This window comes from Panthera pardus, unplaced genomic scaffold (assembly GCF_024362965.1).
Source record: "Panthera pardus isolate Hobbes unplaced genomic scaffold, ASM2436296v1 HiC_scaffold_2, whole genome shotgun sequence".
NCBI lineage: Eukaryota > Metazoa > Chordata > Mammalia > Carnivora > Felidae > Panthera > Panthera pardus.
This window is the reverse complement of record NW_026526765.1, coordinates 87,552,406-87,569,774: the sequence shown is the minus strand read 5'-3', so window position 1 is coordinate 87,569,774 and position 17,369 is coordinate 87,552,406. Positions and strand designations below refer to the sequence as shown.

At 33.4% G+C, this 17,369-nt stretch overlaps 1 protein-coding gene across 12 annotated transcripts in view; it reads right to left on the bottom strand.

The window, feature by feature from the left end:
- Nucleotides 1–17,369, bottom strand: part of MEF2C (myocyte enhancer factor 2C) — a 171,483-nt gene that overhangs the window by 134,332 nt on the left and 19,782 nt on the right. For 3 of the 12 annotated variants that reach the window (XM_053907206.1, XM_053907219.1, XM_053907207.1), the window contains exon 1: nucleotides 17,032–17,257. The exons of 2 other annotated variants lie outside the window; for them this stretch is intronic. The gene's annotated coding sequence lies outside the window, so the exon portion shown is untranslated. Of the gene's footprint in view, nucleotides 1–17,031; nucleotides 17,266–17,369 lie in introns of those variants that run through there. 7 more of the 12 variants (XM_053907222.1, XM_053907215.1, XM_053907218.1 and 4 more) reach the window with 4 other exon arrangements.

The window sequence follows — 17,369 nt, the reverse complement described above, 5'->3', positions numbered from 1 at the left end:
TGAACACTGAGCGTTACCAGTGGCACTTAATATTGCATAAAGCACGCAAACCTCCCCTTATCGGCGGGCACCATAAAATGACATGAAGGCTTTGTATCACTGTAACCAATTAATTCCAAATTACACACCTAATTCCCAAATCTTCAAGTCACATTGCTAATGAAAGCATTTTAAATACAGAAAACACAGGTTATTTTGGTGTTTGTACTGGTTTATACTGTACTCCAAATAAGCATTTGATTCTCTTTAACAGTGAAATAAAGCAGTACCAAATGTAGTTACTAAAATGCACTGGAAATTTGGCAAGGAATCTATGCCTGTAAAACTATGGTAGCTATTCATTTTGAAGTCTAAAGCATATACGTTTGGTAATTCAGAAATGTGAATCTAGTTTGACCTCTGAACAGCCTCTGTGTCCTCACATCTAGTCAAGAGCATGGTAATGCTTTTATGAAAAAAAAAAATAAGAAAACTGTTTAAAAAAAGTTAGTACCATTCTTCATAGTAAAAATTGTAAAAGTGATCCCTTTACCTTTTTCAAAATGCCTTTTACTGAACACAAAAATATTGTCAAAAACTCAAAGCCGTGCATTACATAAATAAGCTTGGTATAACATTTCTTAGTTTTTGAATATAATGCAAGTTGTTCTAGCTTGTCAGTATTTATTTTACATCTATCTCTGATTTTGTTTTTTGTTCTCTTTTTTAACTACAAAGAAGAAATTAAAAGATGTGCTTTAATTCACATTCTCCAAAATACCTATCTGTACTAATTAGCTGGATAACTCCTAAAATCCATTTAAAATCCATTTATAGATTCTGTCATACACCTCACATTCTTAAATTAAAACTATACAAATTACTATGGTTCCTGAAAGTAAAGATTAAAAATTAAAACAGCTTAAAAAGTGAGAAGCAAACTGGAGGTTGATAACGTGAAATTAGATATCCACATTACAATTGAAAACTATTATTGTAACTGGAAAAATAGATTTTCACAAACAGGAATAAGACAATGTTTGTCAAAAGAAGATCTATCAAATGGTTGATAAAGTACATTTTTTTTTCTCCTCCAGGTTAACAATACAAAACTATACCACAGACCGATAATTAATTCACTTCTTTTTAAAAACAGTACTAACATGTCATATAAACATTGTTTATTAACATTTCATTCTAGGATTACTGAAACCTTTCCCCCAAGATGCCATGCAAAATTAGCTTTCCATAGTTGAGTCATTTTCTTTTTCTTATCTAACTGCTGAGATCATGTATGTGACATTTTGGCTTAGTAGGTAAAAGAGTGGACTCTGGAGGCTGACTATATGGGGGAGGTTCTAGCTCTGCCATTAACAAAGTGGTAACTTGAGGCAAGCTGCGTAGTTTTTCGGTTTTTTTTGTTTGTTTGTTTTTGCCTTAGTTTCTTCATCTATAAAACGAGGATAGTAACAGCGCCTATCTCATAAATGAGTTAATGTATCTAAAGCCTCAAACCCTTAGCACAGTGCCCAAATATACAATAAACTCTGAAAACATGTTAGCCGTGATCGTTACTCCCTACAAATAGTTGTCATTAATATTACTTTCAAATTAATAATACAGCTTTTTACACGTATCATAAAAGTTATTAGAATTATTAGTGATACCTTTAGTAGTGATGTGGCTAAAAGTGGAATTCCTAAGTCATAGTTGAAAGTATCAATTATATTTATAGAAGATCAGTCTTACTTCCAACCACCAAGCCAGCAGGAATTGAAAACCAACTGGTCAACATATGTTGATGCAGATGGAAAAAAGATACAACTGTCTTTAAATTCCCTAAAGAAAGCAGAGTGGAGAGCCTTCTGGTCACTGCAGTCCAACCTATCATTACCCGTGCAGTGAAACTCTTTGATGGGTTTCTTAGTCTATGAATAATACATATTTTGGGGACAACTTCACAAAAATAATCTGTCTTTGCTCCAAAAAGACCTATGACTAAGCAAATGCAAAGAAAGCATTACCTCCCAACCACAAAGGAGGGTCGCACCCATGTCAGAAATTGAGGCAACTGGTAAAATTAAGAAAAAAAAATTTTGTTGAGATAAATTGGCCCCATAGTTCATGTCCTAGAGAACTAGGGAAATTTTAAGTTTCAAAACCATTTTTTCTCTTAATTTTTAAAAATAAAATTAGGGAAAAAATCAGGTTCTTTTGTTTTTGTTTTTTTTTCGTTTTTCTTTTTTAAGATTTTATTTTTAAGTAATCTCTACACCCAAGGTGGGGCTAGAACCCACAACCCTGAGAACAAGAGTCACATGCTCTATTGACTGAGCAGCCAGGCACCCCAGATTTCTTTATAAGTCATCATTAAGTAAAAGAGCCTACCTTTTTAGAAGATCTGGTATTTTAAAGTATTTCACAAGGCAAACAGTATTTCCAAATAGTCTTTAAGTTCTGTGACTCTCACTAAGAGGAGCAAGTTTTTTTCATTCCTAATGAAATTCAGGATTATATTTACACTTTGAGCGATAAACAGAGGATTTTAAAGATTAGTCATTCAGGATGAGTAGAATTAAGTTTGCCCATGGAGTTTTGTTTCAAAAAAATCTTACATACAATCAAATTGTAGCAAAAGAAAAGATTCTGGTCGTTTTCTAATCACTGTTGACTTTTTTCCTAATACCAGTAGATAGTTATCAGCAAGGCCAAGTCTACCATTTTGTAATACACAACAGCAGTTCTTCCCTAGCCCCACTGCTGATGGCTCTGGGAAGAGAAGAGGCTCTGACATCCCATGGGAATTGACCAAACATTCTTTTAGTTCACCACCTGTGATTCTTGGGGTCAAGTAGCATTTTTATCCCAAGGGCAAATATTCAGAATTACCAAAACAAAACCATTCAAGTACCTAGACTAGGTAAAAAGTAAAGTTATCTGACACATAAAGTCATGGATAAATTAAAACGTTGGCAGGAACTGCAGAACTGTCCTTTATCGCTCATCTCAAATATGGGTGCCCTGTTCACATTTCAAAAACATTACAAAATCAACTTATGATATATATGTATACATCGCTATATTTGAAATATAATGAACAAAGATTCTTCTTTCTTTAGGTTTATGAAAATTTTCTATAACAATCATTTAATACAACTCTAGAAAGACAATTTATTTAGCAATTAATCAAGAGTATGTGACGAGAGCCAATGAGTTCCAAGTAAATTATTTTCTTGCTAAATGTGTAAAGTGTTTGCAAAAAAGTCTCTTAATTTATATTGCTTGAGTTGTCCATGTGACAATATCAGTTTCATACTCAGAAGATTTTCTGACAGAAATTATGCCTTAAAATGTATTTCATAAATTTTCTTTATGCAGAAATCTAAGAACTAGTTTTCCTATATAAATACGTATGATTAATGCTTAATTTGTATAAGTGATCATTCATTAATATAGCTTCTGTATTTTGATCTGTAGCTCAAGTGAATTATAACTTTGATTAAAAAATGTTTAATTCTCCTGAACTTTGATTTGCTTTTCATATCAAAAATTATTTAAAAAATCTAAAACTATCATTTAAGTTCATTTTTAAAATATTATTCTGGGAGATATTTAAATACCATGATCTGTATACAAAAAGTAAATGTATCCATTATGTACCTGCATGTACATATATATGCAATATGTACTTACTACACATATATACCTAAAATTTCAAATTCTGCTAACTTACTAAGCTCTTTATATCAGGAATGAATGCAGGTTTCCATTGCTCAGAATTTTTTTTATTTGCATAAAAGCAGAGAGATGGCTTTCAATGAAGACAATAAAAAACTGAATTTTTATTTAGAATCATTAATAGGAATAGAGACGCCTTAATAAATAAAAATTAAGTTTGGAAATATTTACCTACCATGCTTTTAGAATGATGTGAACATCTACGAAACAAAAATGTCACATTATATTGAGATACTACAGTTTAATGTGTCTCTGTACAGAATAAGAATTATTTGATAGTTTAACTCCTTTGGTATAATTTAATGATTTCAAAGACTTATGAAAACCAGGATTATCTATCGAGTCAAATAATTGGTATTTATGACCATACCCTAAATAATGTATCACAATATTGTTAAAATAAAGCTTGATTAGAGTAGGGAAGTAGGTTTGCTTTTAGTATAAGGTACGTATGTAATAATTTATGAAATAAATTTGGTAATTGGAAATTTGATTTTTTGTAAAAATATTTGTTTTATTTTACACATTCCAAAAAAATCTACTCTTTATTTAAATACCATACATTCAGTTCATCATTAAAGATGTTTCTGAACTTTAGAAATTTTATTTTTAAGAAAAAGTAAATACGTGATCAAAATATGTTTGGAAGAAAGCTTTTAAGGTCTATGAGTATCATAAAAGTTTCTTAGAAATCTCTTAAAGGCTGAGTACAATAAAACTAGGGCAATGCATATATTCTCAGTTACTCTTAAAAAAAACCTGTAAAAGTGACTATAGTGGCATGTTCTGACACATTCTTTTCATAAACCGAACCCTGTTAGTGACAGCAGAACAGATTGTGTGCATCTGCTGGGAATGAGCCAGATGACAGTGGAAAAACGCACATGGATACCTTGGCACAGCAAATAAAAAACGGAGAAAAAAAGACCTGGAAGAGAAAGTGCTCAACTTTAATTGAAACATTCTTTCCAACATGATGAACTTCATCCAACCACCTCTTGTAGCTTGTCAATTTTACATAGAAGAATGTGTTTTGAAAGGGTCTTTTGTATGTTAGAGCTGTTTTGTCCTTTTTTAGCACTAAATATTGACTCAGGTTTTAGATTATTTCTTCAAATTATGGCAAATGTAATAAGCATTAGGGTAGAAAAAGAGGCCAAACCACTCTACCACAGTCTGGTACAAGAATGTTAAACTTCTAAAAACACTTTCAGGTTGAAGTCAAATTTTAAATATCTAGGTTAAGTTTTGAATTATGTGGGAATTACACTGCCAAGTGCTAGAGATGCCACAATTCAAATTTCTGCAAATGTGACTACTGTAAATGCTGCTGATACTCACTAGTGCTATAATATTTTATTTTATGCTGACCAACCACGGTATTGTTTAAACAGTCGGTTCAATGGCACTAGAGGTCCATCCATAAAAACAAATGTGCTTCTATAAATCATATCAGGAAGTTCTCCTGGATGCTCTGATTACAATGAAAATTTATTCTATACAGTATACAATGCACATTTTAAACTGGAGACGAAGTTAATAGATTAGTAGTCTGACTGAAGCAGCTGCAGTCAAAAAAAAAAAATCTGGTGATTAACAGCCATTTTCCAGTAATCATAACCCTGGAAAGGGCTACTAAGCAGGGGGAGGGGGTTGCAGATGGGAATAATTCTCTAAGCCCATGTGCCTTAGAGGGCTCCATCATCTTCATGCAGACTTATTATTATTATTATTATTTTTAAATTAAAGCTTTTAGAGGCATCCTTGATTGCAGTGTTGGGAGCTGTCCATGCTGTTTTACCATAGGGAAGTCCACTCTGTAAGTATTCCTTGCACTGAGCCCTCTTTAGCCCTACATTATAACAGGGCTAGAAAAGAAAGCTGAAATGCAAGGTGCACACTAGAGGGGCATTATTCAAGAGCGTGAAAATAATTCCAAGTGGTTGCAACTCCACAGGCTCCCTAAGTGGGCAGGCCTCATCGACATTACCTGTCATCCAAAATATGAATTTCTTTGAGAAATTAAGTGAATACAAAAGCTAAACAAAAAGGTGGTAGACAGACTCTGAGACCAGAAACATTTCCATTTTCATCCACATCCAACCAAAATCTGTTTACTTGTGTTATCAAAAGGTGTAATCCTCAGGTAAAATTCTGCATTTCTGTACTACTTTATATTTCTTCTCACATGTAGAAAATTACCCAAATTACGAAGAGTTCATTTGTTCATCATCTCAAAGTTGACAAACTGTAATTAAAATAAATGATCCCTTAAATCTGGAACAAAAAAGCATGATAGGAATATCATTTACTTAAAATTTTTTAACTATTCAGATAAAGAACGCATTTTGTTTTTACAAATAAAGACAATTCATTAATTTACTCAACAAATGTCTACAGAACACCTATCATAGGCAAGAGTCACTGTGAAGGAATAGAAAGATGAGTAAAATGACCTTCATAAATTAATTCTATCTCCACATGCAATCAAAAATGGTTAATAAAAAAAATAAAGAATACTAATGTATCCTCCAAAAGTGGATAATACTAATAATGCTAAGAAAAAAAAAGTTTAGAATTCTTGGTAAGAGCATCTTTTCAGTTAAAACCACCTAACAAACACTTCCTCCAAACTGAACTTCTATCAAAACTAAGCCATGATCTATCTGGAATTCAGAACTTTCAATAAGTGACTTAAAACTCACAGATGAATTATTTTGTTTCTTTGATCCCATTTCTGGTTCTAAAAATAATATGGTATTTATTGAACATAAATATCTGTGATGTGTGAAGGGTTCTGAATTTCTTGGAGAAAAAGTATATTGTTCTTAGCAGTCATTATTAGCATTGACCTAACAAAGCACTGGAATGTGCTTTGCCCTGAAAGTGACCCAATTATAGTGGTATGAAAGTATTCTTGAAAAAAAAAAAGTTCAAAATAATGATCCCATTAAGCATTTCTAAGTGCTCATCATTGGGAGGAAAATAAGATGATTAAAATATAGTGTAGTGCTATGATAATTCACTAATTACTGATCGCTAACATTGTGCTTTTATATGTAACATCCTGTTTAATTCTTACAACTCTAAGAAGTGGGTGGTATTATTATCCCCATTTTACAGACGCTGCAAATGAGGATTTTTAGTGGTTAAATAACCTGCCTAAAGCCACTAACAAGTAAATGGGAGGCTGGATTTTTAACTCAGTTTGGTTGTTTCTCTTAACCATTACTCTCTATTGCTTAAGGACCCGTTTACCTAAGAGCTCACATGTGTAAAATTAAACAAATGATATGAATATGGTACTGGGTCTTCAAACTTTTTAGGCTTGAAAATCAAGAGAATCGATATTCTCTTTCTCCTGCGTTCATCCTCACTCTCCCATGCTTTTTGTCTCTCACTCTCTCTGCTCTCCTCCATCTACCCCTCCCTTTACACACACACTCACATCTTAGGGTTTTGGCCCAACACATCACAAATATGAGGAAGGCCATAATTTGGTTCAACTAGTTCGATAACCGTACCACATCCTGAGACTTCAATGCTGTGCGTTTTTGCTGTGGATACACCATCCTTTGGCTCTAAGTCTGTCGGTGGTTCCTTACAAAGATACCATTCTGTGGCCTTCACTGTTTCAAGATCAGTGTCTAGAGCTCTTTCATGACACGGCATTGGGCTTGATGAACCACATCAATCTCTCAAGTGTAAGAAGACATTCTACGATCTCACATGTATAGTCAAATTCAGTTGAAAGTATACTTTATTACAATACCAAATGTTTTGAAGTAAGAAGGGAACTCAGGAGAGGATTCAAAAAAAAAAAACTGAAGGAAAAAAGGGTGAAGTCAAGAATTCTTTAAGTTTTTCAGCTATGAAATGAGAGAAGGAAAAAAAAATCACATAGAGCTCACACTAACTCAAGAAAGATTGAACAGTCCTAAAGGGGACACTGACCATTCATTTCAACCAAAGGGCTGTAGGAAAATAAACAATGGGACTGAGTACCTTGCCCAGCCCTTTGCAAATATATTAATGTCATAGATTTCTTTTTGGTTTATGTAAGGGGAGAAAAACTCAAATGTGAAAGAAAAGAAAAAGATAGTCAAATTTTTTTTCCTTCACCCATAACCTATACAAGACCCTGAGTAGTCTTTTGATAAATACTAGAAATGATTAAATGGACACACTTAAAAAAATAGCCAGGTTGTTAGTCTTCACTTAGACTATCTTGATGGAATTAGGACTGGATTTATAACTTTTTAACATTTTAGCTGTTACAGAAGAAGGGTGAAAAGACCTACTTTCTGAACCATCGAACCTTTACTTAAAGGCCACCCAAAACTTAATGAGGCTCTTCAAATGTGAATAGAAATCAGATATCTTAACAAAGTACTTGGTAATTTATTGGTTGGCAGTTTAAAATTTTAAAAATTTTTGATCAGAAAATTACCTTCAAGAGATTCATGTTTTAATCAGGCATAGTTTTATTATTTAAAGAGCAAAATAATTCATTTTCTATTTAAAAAATTTTATTCAGTACACATATTAAACAACTGAAACTTTACCGTGTGTCTAACAATATTTATCAAGTGGTGATGATTCAAATTAACCTATGGTCCGGGATAATTCTAAGGAGATAAAGAAGTCTCATACCATGTCCTAAATTGGACTGAAAGTGGATTTTTAAATAGAATGCCTAATTCTGTAAGAAATAAATGTCAGAAAATTACTGACTCCTATGTATATTACTATATGCAAAAAAAAGTTTAACATCTTTTCCCCTTGCCAAGGGGCCTTGAAAGTGTGCCAGGTACAGGACCTTTGCTCATAACACCTTTGGCAAGAATAGGTCATTGTCATCATGCTCTTATGAGCTACTTTTTACATTTTAAGATAATTTTTTGCTACTTTTTAAGGAAACACTTGCAGCTACAGAAAAATAGTTTCTAGGTATTTAAAGATAATTAAAATGATCTCTTATCTATTTTACTTTAAAGAGAAATAAAATTAAACTACATTTAACTGTTGGTCTGACTTGGTAAATGTTATATAGTCAATTAATAATTCGTTAAGTGGCTTAATGACCAAACTAACATTTATGCACTATTTGTATACTGTTAAATTAATAATTTAGTTTAAAAATAAAGTTGGAAAAATTTTTTCTTACATGGTTACATTTTCTGCTGAAGACTCCCACTTAATACATTTCTACAAGAGGAGGCTAGTTTTAGGGATGTGTTCTGGCAATAATTTGTCTACTTTACACAAATGAGAATTAGGCTACTAACTGAAAGGAGCCATGGCTGTTAGAAATGATTTTTTAATAAGATTTTTTTAAATCACATTGGTATTGGTTGAAAACGTAGCCAGGATTAAAGACTGGTTTTAACGACTGTTTATCTTTACAAGGAGAAGTATGAGTTTTCAGACTGAAGTTTCAAATGCAGAGAATATTCATGCAGATATTTGGGGGTTGATTTATGTTGTATGGTAATAAGCACATTACTTACACTGTACTTTTCAAATGAAGGACATAAACCAAATCTGAAAACTAAAGCCCGTATTTTCTCTCTTTGTACTTTGTATTTTGACCTAGTAATCATTAAAAGCGTGAGTGTTTATCAATAAAAATTACTGTAGTGCCATGTATTGTGGCAGAACATTGCTATTTCCCGAGATAAGTACAAAAAAACCACTCAACATTAATTTGCATCACAAAATGACCTAACATATCTGGAATATAATGCACAGGCCTTACTGAAAAGAAACCATTATATTTTTCTCTGCAAAACAAAAAAATACAGATATCTGACTGGGCCTGCATGTGCTGCAAGAGGGGATTGGGGAAGAGGTCTCATTTTCTATCTTACACCTATTGTTTTGTGCATTCTAAACTGTTATATGGGAAGAAAAAGGAAACATACTGAATCCACTTTGCAGTTAATGTCTTAGTGATTTAAGAGGCAGAATTTTCAAGTTAAAGAGGGGAAACATTATGCTTTTCCTTTCCCAAAGCGATTGCCCAGGAAGAAGGCCCTCTGCTCCTTAGCCTACGCAAGGGGAAAAAAGGACATTACTTCGGGCTGAAATCACTCCGAGACAGAAGAGGGGAAGTTTATGATGTGGCACTGTTCACTGTATCTGGTCTGTAGCCAGGAAGTTTTCATTTTGTATCTCTGCTGCCAGTACCTGCCTGCATATTCAGAAATAAAAATACACCAGGGCTCTGCCTCAGAAACTGGGGATGTTACAAAGAATTAAAAGAGTTTATTTTTCTTTCCTTATCCTGAGTGTAATTACTGTTTTTAAAAAGAAAGAGCTGAAACTATAGTAACTGGAGGTTTTTTTTTTTTCCTTTTTAAACTCCTCAAACTACCTTCCCACAAAGCCATTTAAGTTAAATGGTACATTTACAGACTCACCTACATGAAGGATATAACCTAAAACATCTGCTTAGACATACATTCTGTTCAGATATAAAGAATGTGGCAAAATAATTGAAAAATATAGGGCCATTATTTTCTTAAAATTTGTGTTCTTCTCCCTGTGTGTGTGTGTGTATGTGTGTGTGTGTGAGTGTGTGTTCATTCATTAAAGAGATTTTTTACTGCAATTAGGTAGTCGGTCCTATAAAGGCTTCCTTGTGTGACCATGATTTCTAAAAATAAAATGCTCTGGTGAATATTTCTGCTAAATAATCACATCTTCAAAATTACTTTAAAGAAATCCCAATGCTTCATGTTATATTAAGCAATAATACCAGCCTTCCATAATAAACCTTGGTTGCACACCTTATGCATGGTCAACAATTAATTAGGAGGCTAAAAAGTCATGTTTACTCCATTAAAGAGTAGACTAATTTTCCTGTTTGTCCCTACTTATTTACATTAGTAAGTCGACTTTCTAATTTTGCAGATAAATAAGCATATCTAAGCCCAAGCTGCCTATCTTTGGGGTTCGGAGAAAGATGCATTCTCTTGCTATCATTGTAACTTGCTAAAAGAATCACAGATGTGTGGGAAAAAAAAGAGAGGTAGTTGTTAGCTGTTTTAAAAAAACACTTCTTAGTGATAGAATGAGACCATATCCATCGCTTTTTAAATCCGGTATGCTAGAGATCCATAGTATCTGAGAACAATTTTTATGAATTCTTCATGTACATCTTATCTATGACAACAAGATACAAGAGGAAAACCAGACTACGCTCAGGATGTTTTTTGGAAAAAGCAGGTTCTCACCAGGGACTGCCTCCGAGATCAGTTTCTACAGCTTCTCTAAAAACAAGTTTAAGGTACTTCATTTAAATCATTACGAAAAGATTTGCACTGTCATTCTACATGAATCGCGACCACTTGCAGGATGAACAACATTGCTCCATTCATTTAAAATTTACCGCATTAAGAATTAATAAAGTTTCTATAACGTCTGCATTATTAAAGAGTAATGATTCCTGCAAAAATCTGCCTGTAATAGGTTTACTGTTTTTATTGCTTGTAATATCACCAATTTTCTTTATAATGTCCTCAAAAGATTCTCTTCATGTGTACTTTGAATTTTGTTTACATTGGCTATATTGTAAAAATAAGTACAGAGATTTAACTTCAGTAATATAATGTCAATGTGACATCGTACAAAAAATGCATTATGGTGATGACAAATGAATGTTATTGATATTATCATCTGAAACCAAAACACGAATTTATATAAAGGGTATATAATTTCCATGCTTAATAGTAACATGACTTCTCTTTTTGCAGTTAATGTTAAAATAATATCAAAGAAATAAGAGATATTATCTCTTATTTTTACAATAGTATTCTTTGTTGTAGAATTTTAATTATTTTTCTTACGCAGACAAAAACAACTAACATAAGAACTCTGATGTTAACTACTTGTTCTTGAGAGGGGTAGGTACTTCTAGCTCCCGTTATTTCTTTATGCCTCAATTTATCTGTGCAATAGGTACTACTGAATTCTTGTTTTGAGCAAAATTGATTCTAGTGCACTTTACAGAAGTTATTTAATGTTAAAATTACAAAACTTTCATAGCCTTTTTTCAGCATTCAGTGTGAGAAAGGTTTATCAATAAGAACTGCTTTAAAAAAATCTGACAGTTTCTTTGCTCAGTAACTATAGCAAACCATTAGAAATTATTTTCTTTCTCATGCTGTTATTCACTTACACACTGCATATTTGCTTCAATTCTCCAAGGGAAGAAGTCTGGCTCTTGTGGGAAAAGTCCACCCCTTTCTACATGTTTGCTTCCTTAAACGAAAGGAACACACCCCCTTACATTCTTTGAAATGTGTCCAACATGCACAGAATTGTAATAGCACTGTATTATTGACCAAATTAGAAAATCTTAAATGAGAGTCAAATATTGTTAAAATGCTATGTGTTTTGAATCACAAGAACTAATGACACATACATAGGTAACAGAAATGAACTATGTTCACTCTAGTATCTACATCTGGATGCTCAAAACACTTGTAAGTGTCAGGGGAAGAAATCTGCCAATGTTTTTGTGCACATGTATGTTGTATGACAACTCAGGAAGAGGCCCATAAATGTTACAGGTTTTTGAGTGTATCCTTTGAATTTTAGACCCATTTGGGGAATGCCCCCTCCCTTTCATAAATATTTTAAAGAAAAAATATTCAGAAACTAATGTATTCATCTTAGTGAGTACAATCAGAAAGCTGTTGGAAATCTCAGGAGTGTAAGAGTATCAAAAGTCTATACTCATCATAATGACAGAAAACTCACACCAAAGTTGGTATCCACTAACTTCGACCTCATTAAGACAATCTGCTGATCATGAGAAGTTATGTTCTAACAAGTCTTCCTTCTATTATGTAGAATACTACACTCCCCAGGCACGTTTTTTGGTTATTTTCTAATAAAGTGATATACTCCGTATTTGTGGAAAATCTGTGCATTTATCTTTACTTTTATTTTTTCTAAACGCTCTTTTTCTTTATTCCATTGCACATAGAAATTTGCAAGTATAAAGACACAAGTAGGCAAAATTTTATATCTTTTCAAGTATTTCATGTTTAAATAAAATGGTCAGTCCCTTTGCAATCTGTTCACCAGGCATTCCCCGATAAACTCAGCTACCCAGTTTCCAGGCCTAGAAAATGGAAGCTTTGCTATTCTGCCTATGTTTTTCACTTGGAATAAGAGTGAATATAAACAGTGAATATATAAACTGGAACTGAAGATAATAAACTTATTAAAACTTAGTAAGATATTGTTATGGTAAAAGAAAAGCTGCAAGTGTGTGCCACAAATCCACTCAGATGAAACATCTCATTCAATAGAACTTCCTATCTTATAATAATGCACAGAAAATTAAACACATAAATATTAATTTTATGTATCACAGAAAATGTAGGCAATGAAAATGCAATGTTTACATTTATGGGTGACTCATTAGTGTTTTATTGTGTGAAACACTAGGAGGCATCAGTTGGGTAAAAAAGGACTTCAATTTTTAAAGAAGCAAGAAATTACTGTAGAGTGGATGGTAAGAAGTTGGGGTTTTCAAAATGTTATTATGTAAACCAAAACTTTATTCTCTGAAATAAACTCTCAAAACATCATATTTTGTTGTAAAGAATAATCTGTATATAACATTCATGAAATACATGTAATTTGACCAATAAACACCTATCAAGATATATTTCAAATGTATTGATTCATAACTATGTAATTACACATTTTTATGAGGAATATATTTGGTAACAGAATAACATAGTGGCTATTGACTACTATGCATTTTCTGCTCAGTTATTCAATACCATGAGTGTATGTTTTATTTCTGGCAAATTCTGTTTTGTGCTCTCTACAACGCCTCTGAAAATGTCTACTGCAATTAAGTCTTATGATAACTGCTTCACATAAGCAGCCACAACTTGATGTCTGTTCATAAAGAAGTGAGGGAACTTAAAATTTAAGCAATGAAGGTATATAAGTGAAGGATGTTTTCTCTTATTTCACCACTGGAAGCCTGTCATTTGAAAACTGAGTTTTCTATTGTTTGAATCGTTGTTCATAATGGTGAAGCAACAGGGTTGTGGTATACTTATCTAGCAATCATTGGAAATTGGAGTGTCTTGCTATTCCTCAACAATCAGCTTTTATCTTTGACCTATCAAAATAACATGTGAACTGCGTAATCCGCCTTTTGTAAGGTGCACAGATTCTGTTGTTGCTCCTGGTTTTGTGAATCGCCTCTGTAATCTGGTTTGATTTCCTAAAGATGACAGATCTCGGTGAACAGTCAGGCTTTACTGAGTGCAGGGCAGTCCACGCGCCCATGAGATTAAGGTACAGTGCTGAGGTCGGGGATCTTAATCACCTATCCTTCCACAGGCAGCACACAGAGTGAACATCAGTGATTAAATATTTTCATTGTGTCCAGGCAATCACTATAGTCATAAAATGAATATGTGCATTTTTATAAATTTTAGATATTAATCTGCCTGGTGTGTTCTCTGAGGATGTGCTTTAGAAACAAGTAGAACTTTAGCAATAATCTCTTTAAAGTCCACTCTGTAACCCCTAATTACACATGAAATTCTCCCATGTTGTCCCTGAAGCCAGGGTTCTCTGTTTAATAACTATTTTTTTTGTTATTATGTAGCACAAGTGTTTCTGCACAGATATTTCCCTATTTTTGTCACTTTCTGAGATTTCATAGACTCAAAATATACCGCACGTAGTGTTGGGAAATAAAACCACGAAACATACTACAATAAACAGAAGAAAGTTTTGAAATATAATGTTAACATATGCCAAGGAGTTATTTAGCTCAGCTTTTTATAATATAAATTGAATACAATAGGTCATTTATTACAAAGATATGGTTGTAGTGTTATTCAATTTATTGATTCGGTGTAAGAGTGAGGGCCAGGGAAGAAATACACAGAAATCTGAAAAATATAAAACATGATGCTTTTTCAGGATTCAACTTTGAATCATTAGACAGTCTTTTTCACTATTGGAATAAACCATTTCCACCAAATTTAAAAAATTGAGTTATATATATATATATATATATATATATATGAAAAGAGGCAAGGTACAGTAGAGTCCTTGTTATTTAAATTTCATGTATTTAATGTTATGTGTTCCTGGTCTGAAAAGTTAACATTATATGTGATTGCATACTTTTAAAGTATGAACAGCTCACAAAAGGTGGAAAATTGACTTTTTATTATAAGGTATTTATTTCTTATTTAAACAAAAGAAACAAATGAATATTTATTAAAAGTTAGGTCTTTAATATTGTCTTTGATGTGATACACAGCAATCAGAATGTAAATAGCATAATTAATGAGTGAAGGAAAATACTGTCTTTAGTAAGAAGTCTGGAAAATATGTCACATATATGCCAAAGCTTTGTGAACTACAGTAGCAAATAACAATAGATTTTTATAAAGTTTAGTAAAACTTAAAGATAACTGACAACTATTGTCTCCTTAACGTGACTGGGGAACCCATATTTTAAATATTGAGTTTAAAGTGTGCTTTGATGAAAACTTTCAGAATTGAGTTTGTAGTCTGCTATACAGCCAAATGTACTTTCCTACAAATAGATTGAGATTTTTGATTTAAAGATATTTTTCCTCTTGAGATAGTATATTAGATAGGCATATCTCATTTTACCTGTCAATTTCTGAATCCCCTTGCTTTATAACTACTTCTTTTAACTTAATAATTTTATGCATACACTGGGAGACAACAATATGGTTTATTAATTGCATTATATTTAATTGAAACTGATGGAAAAACAAAAATACTGCTTGTGTCTTATTGGTATATGCTGAACATTTTCAAAGACTAGCCCAAACTGGTATTATTTTAAAAATTAAATACGATGTTTTACTTTCAAATTGGAGAAATGGAGATTTTTAATCTATTTAAAGCTAAACTTAGTATACAATACAGAGGTTAAGCGGGGTTCACAGGTGGTCACATTTCCATGTCCTTCCAAGTCTCTAGGGATTGGAGTTATTATACCCTACATAAACATCTTTACTCTGCAACCACAATTCCACTGCAAGGTGCCAGTGAAAAAGAGGCTGGTCACTTTTTTTTGACTGGTATAATGAGGTGGCTGGAGTTCCCTTTACAGCACTTAGAAAATATATGCAGTCACTAACCATTTCACAAGACAGTGACTATTAGAGTTAGTATCAGATTCACAATAGTAAAATGCACTTTATGTCAAAGCAATTCTCTACTGAGGACCAGTTAAAGAACTGGCAGAGAGCCTGATTCTACCTATTATACTGTCAGCATTTACATATAAAGGTATTTTATACAAAAGACACACATTCCTACAATGTGAAGAAAAGAGCTTTTTCCAAAACATGGTACCCACTGGACCTAGAATAGTCAGAAATGTTTCAGATGTAAAATTTCCTTTAAGAATTAATAGCCGTATTCTGGTAAGAAGATAACATTAGTATTAAATTTAAAATCCTTGCATAGTATTTAGTAAGACAATAAACAATGTGTTATGCCTACATATATACTGCCTTTGTGCCAAACTTTATCACTGAGTTTGGTAACTTTCATCCAAAGTCCAGACAGAAGGCAATTAAAGTGACTTAACCTTGTTTCTTTTTTAAATAGCTATGCATTTGGCTTGACCTAAACAGCAATGCATATACTTGAAACCCCAATACAAATTATGAAATGTATAGACTACCATGGCCAGGGTATTACTTTTTGTCCACACCAACTGAGAAGCCCTCTATTAAGCCAGCACTTTGGTAAGAGAAGGAGATGCACAAAGGTATACTCTGACAGACAGCCATGCTTTAGCTGAAACTAATCCCAAGAATTAGTGGCTCAGAAGCATAACCCAAAGCAAATCAGAGTCTTTGGGGGGACTCACAGGAGCATCTTTCCACAGTAAACTAGCGGCTAAATCTTAAGGTATGTACTTCAAGGTCACAGAACATTCTGTGAAATATTAAAATCCACCAGGCTCCACACGCTCCACCATATCAAACATGCTAATGACGTGAACTAACTTCATGAAACTTTAAACACACTGGTGTGACAAGAACGAGTCAGGAGTGATTTCAATAACTGATGGCAAACGGATAAGACTATCTAAAAAGTTACTTTTAGCAACAGACAAGGAAATCACATAATCTAAAAAAGAGAATGCACAACAAGCCTCAACTTCAGCCTTCAAAGAGGAACAGACTCAGTGCCGTGGAATATACTGATGCAGATTTGAGAGACAATACCCAGGCTATTTCTATTTCCTCGAGAAATGTCAGGGGTACTTACATGAAGGAAGCCCCGATCAGATTAGTCCTTGGGATATTTTCCTTTCTTAAGAGAGAGAGAGAGAGAAAAAAAAAAAAATAACAATAATCTTTACTTCGTCCAGCCTTGAAGTGTTTCTCCACCTGATTCAAACATGCAGCCACGGCGACCCACACAGAACCTTCAAAGTCAATCCAATAGCAGCCTGAAGATGTCTGGGTGTACGCGTGTGCTCAAGTGTCTGTGACTGCGAGCAGAGCGAGCAGAGAGCTGGAGACGAAGTGTGTGCGCGCGCGGGGGGAGCGCGCGCGGGGGAGGCGCGCGCGGGGTCGCGCATTCGCGCGTTCCGAGGCCGCTCG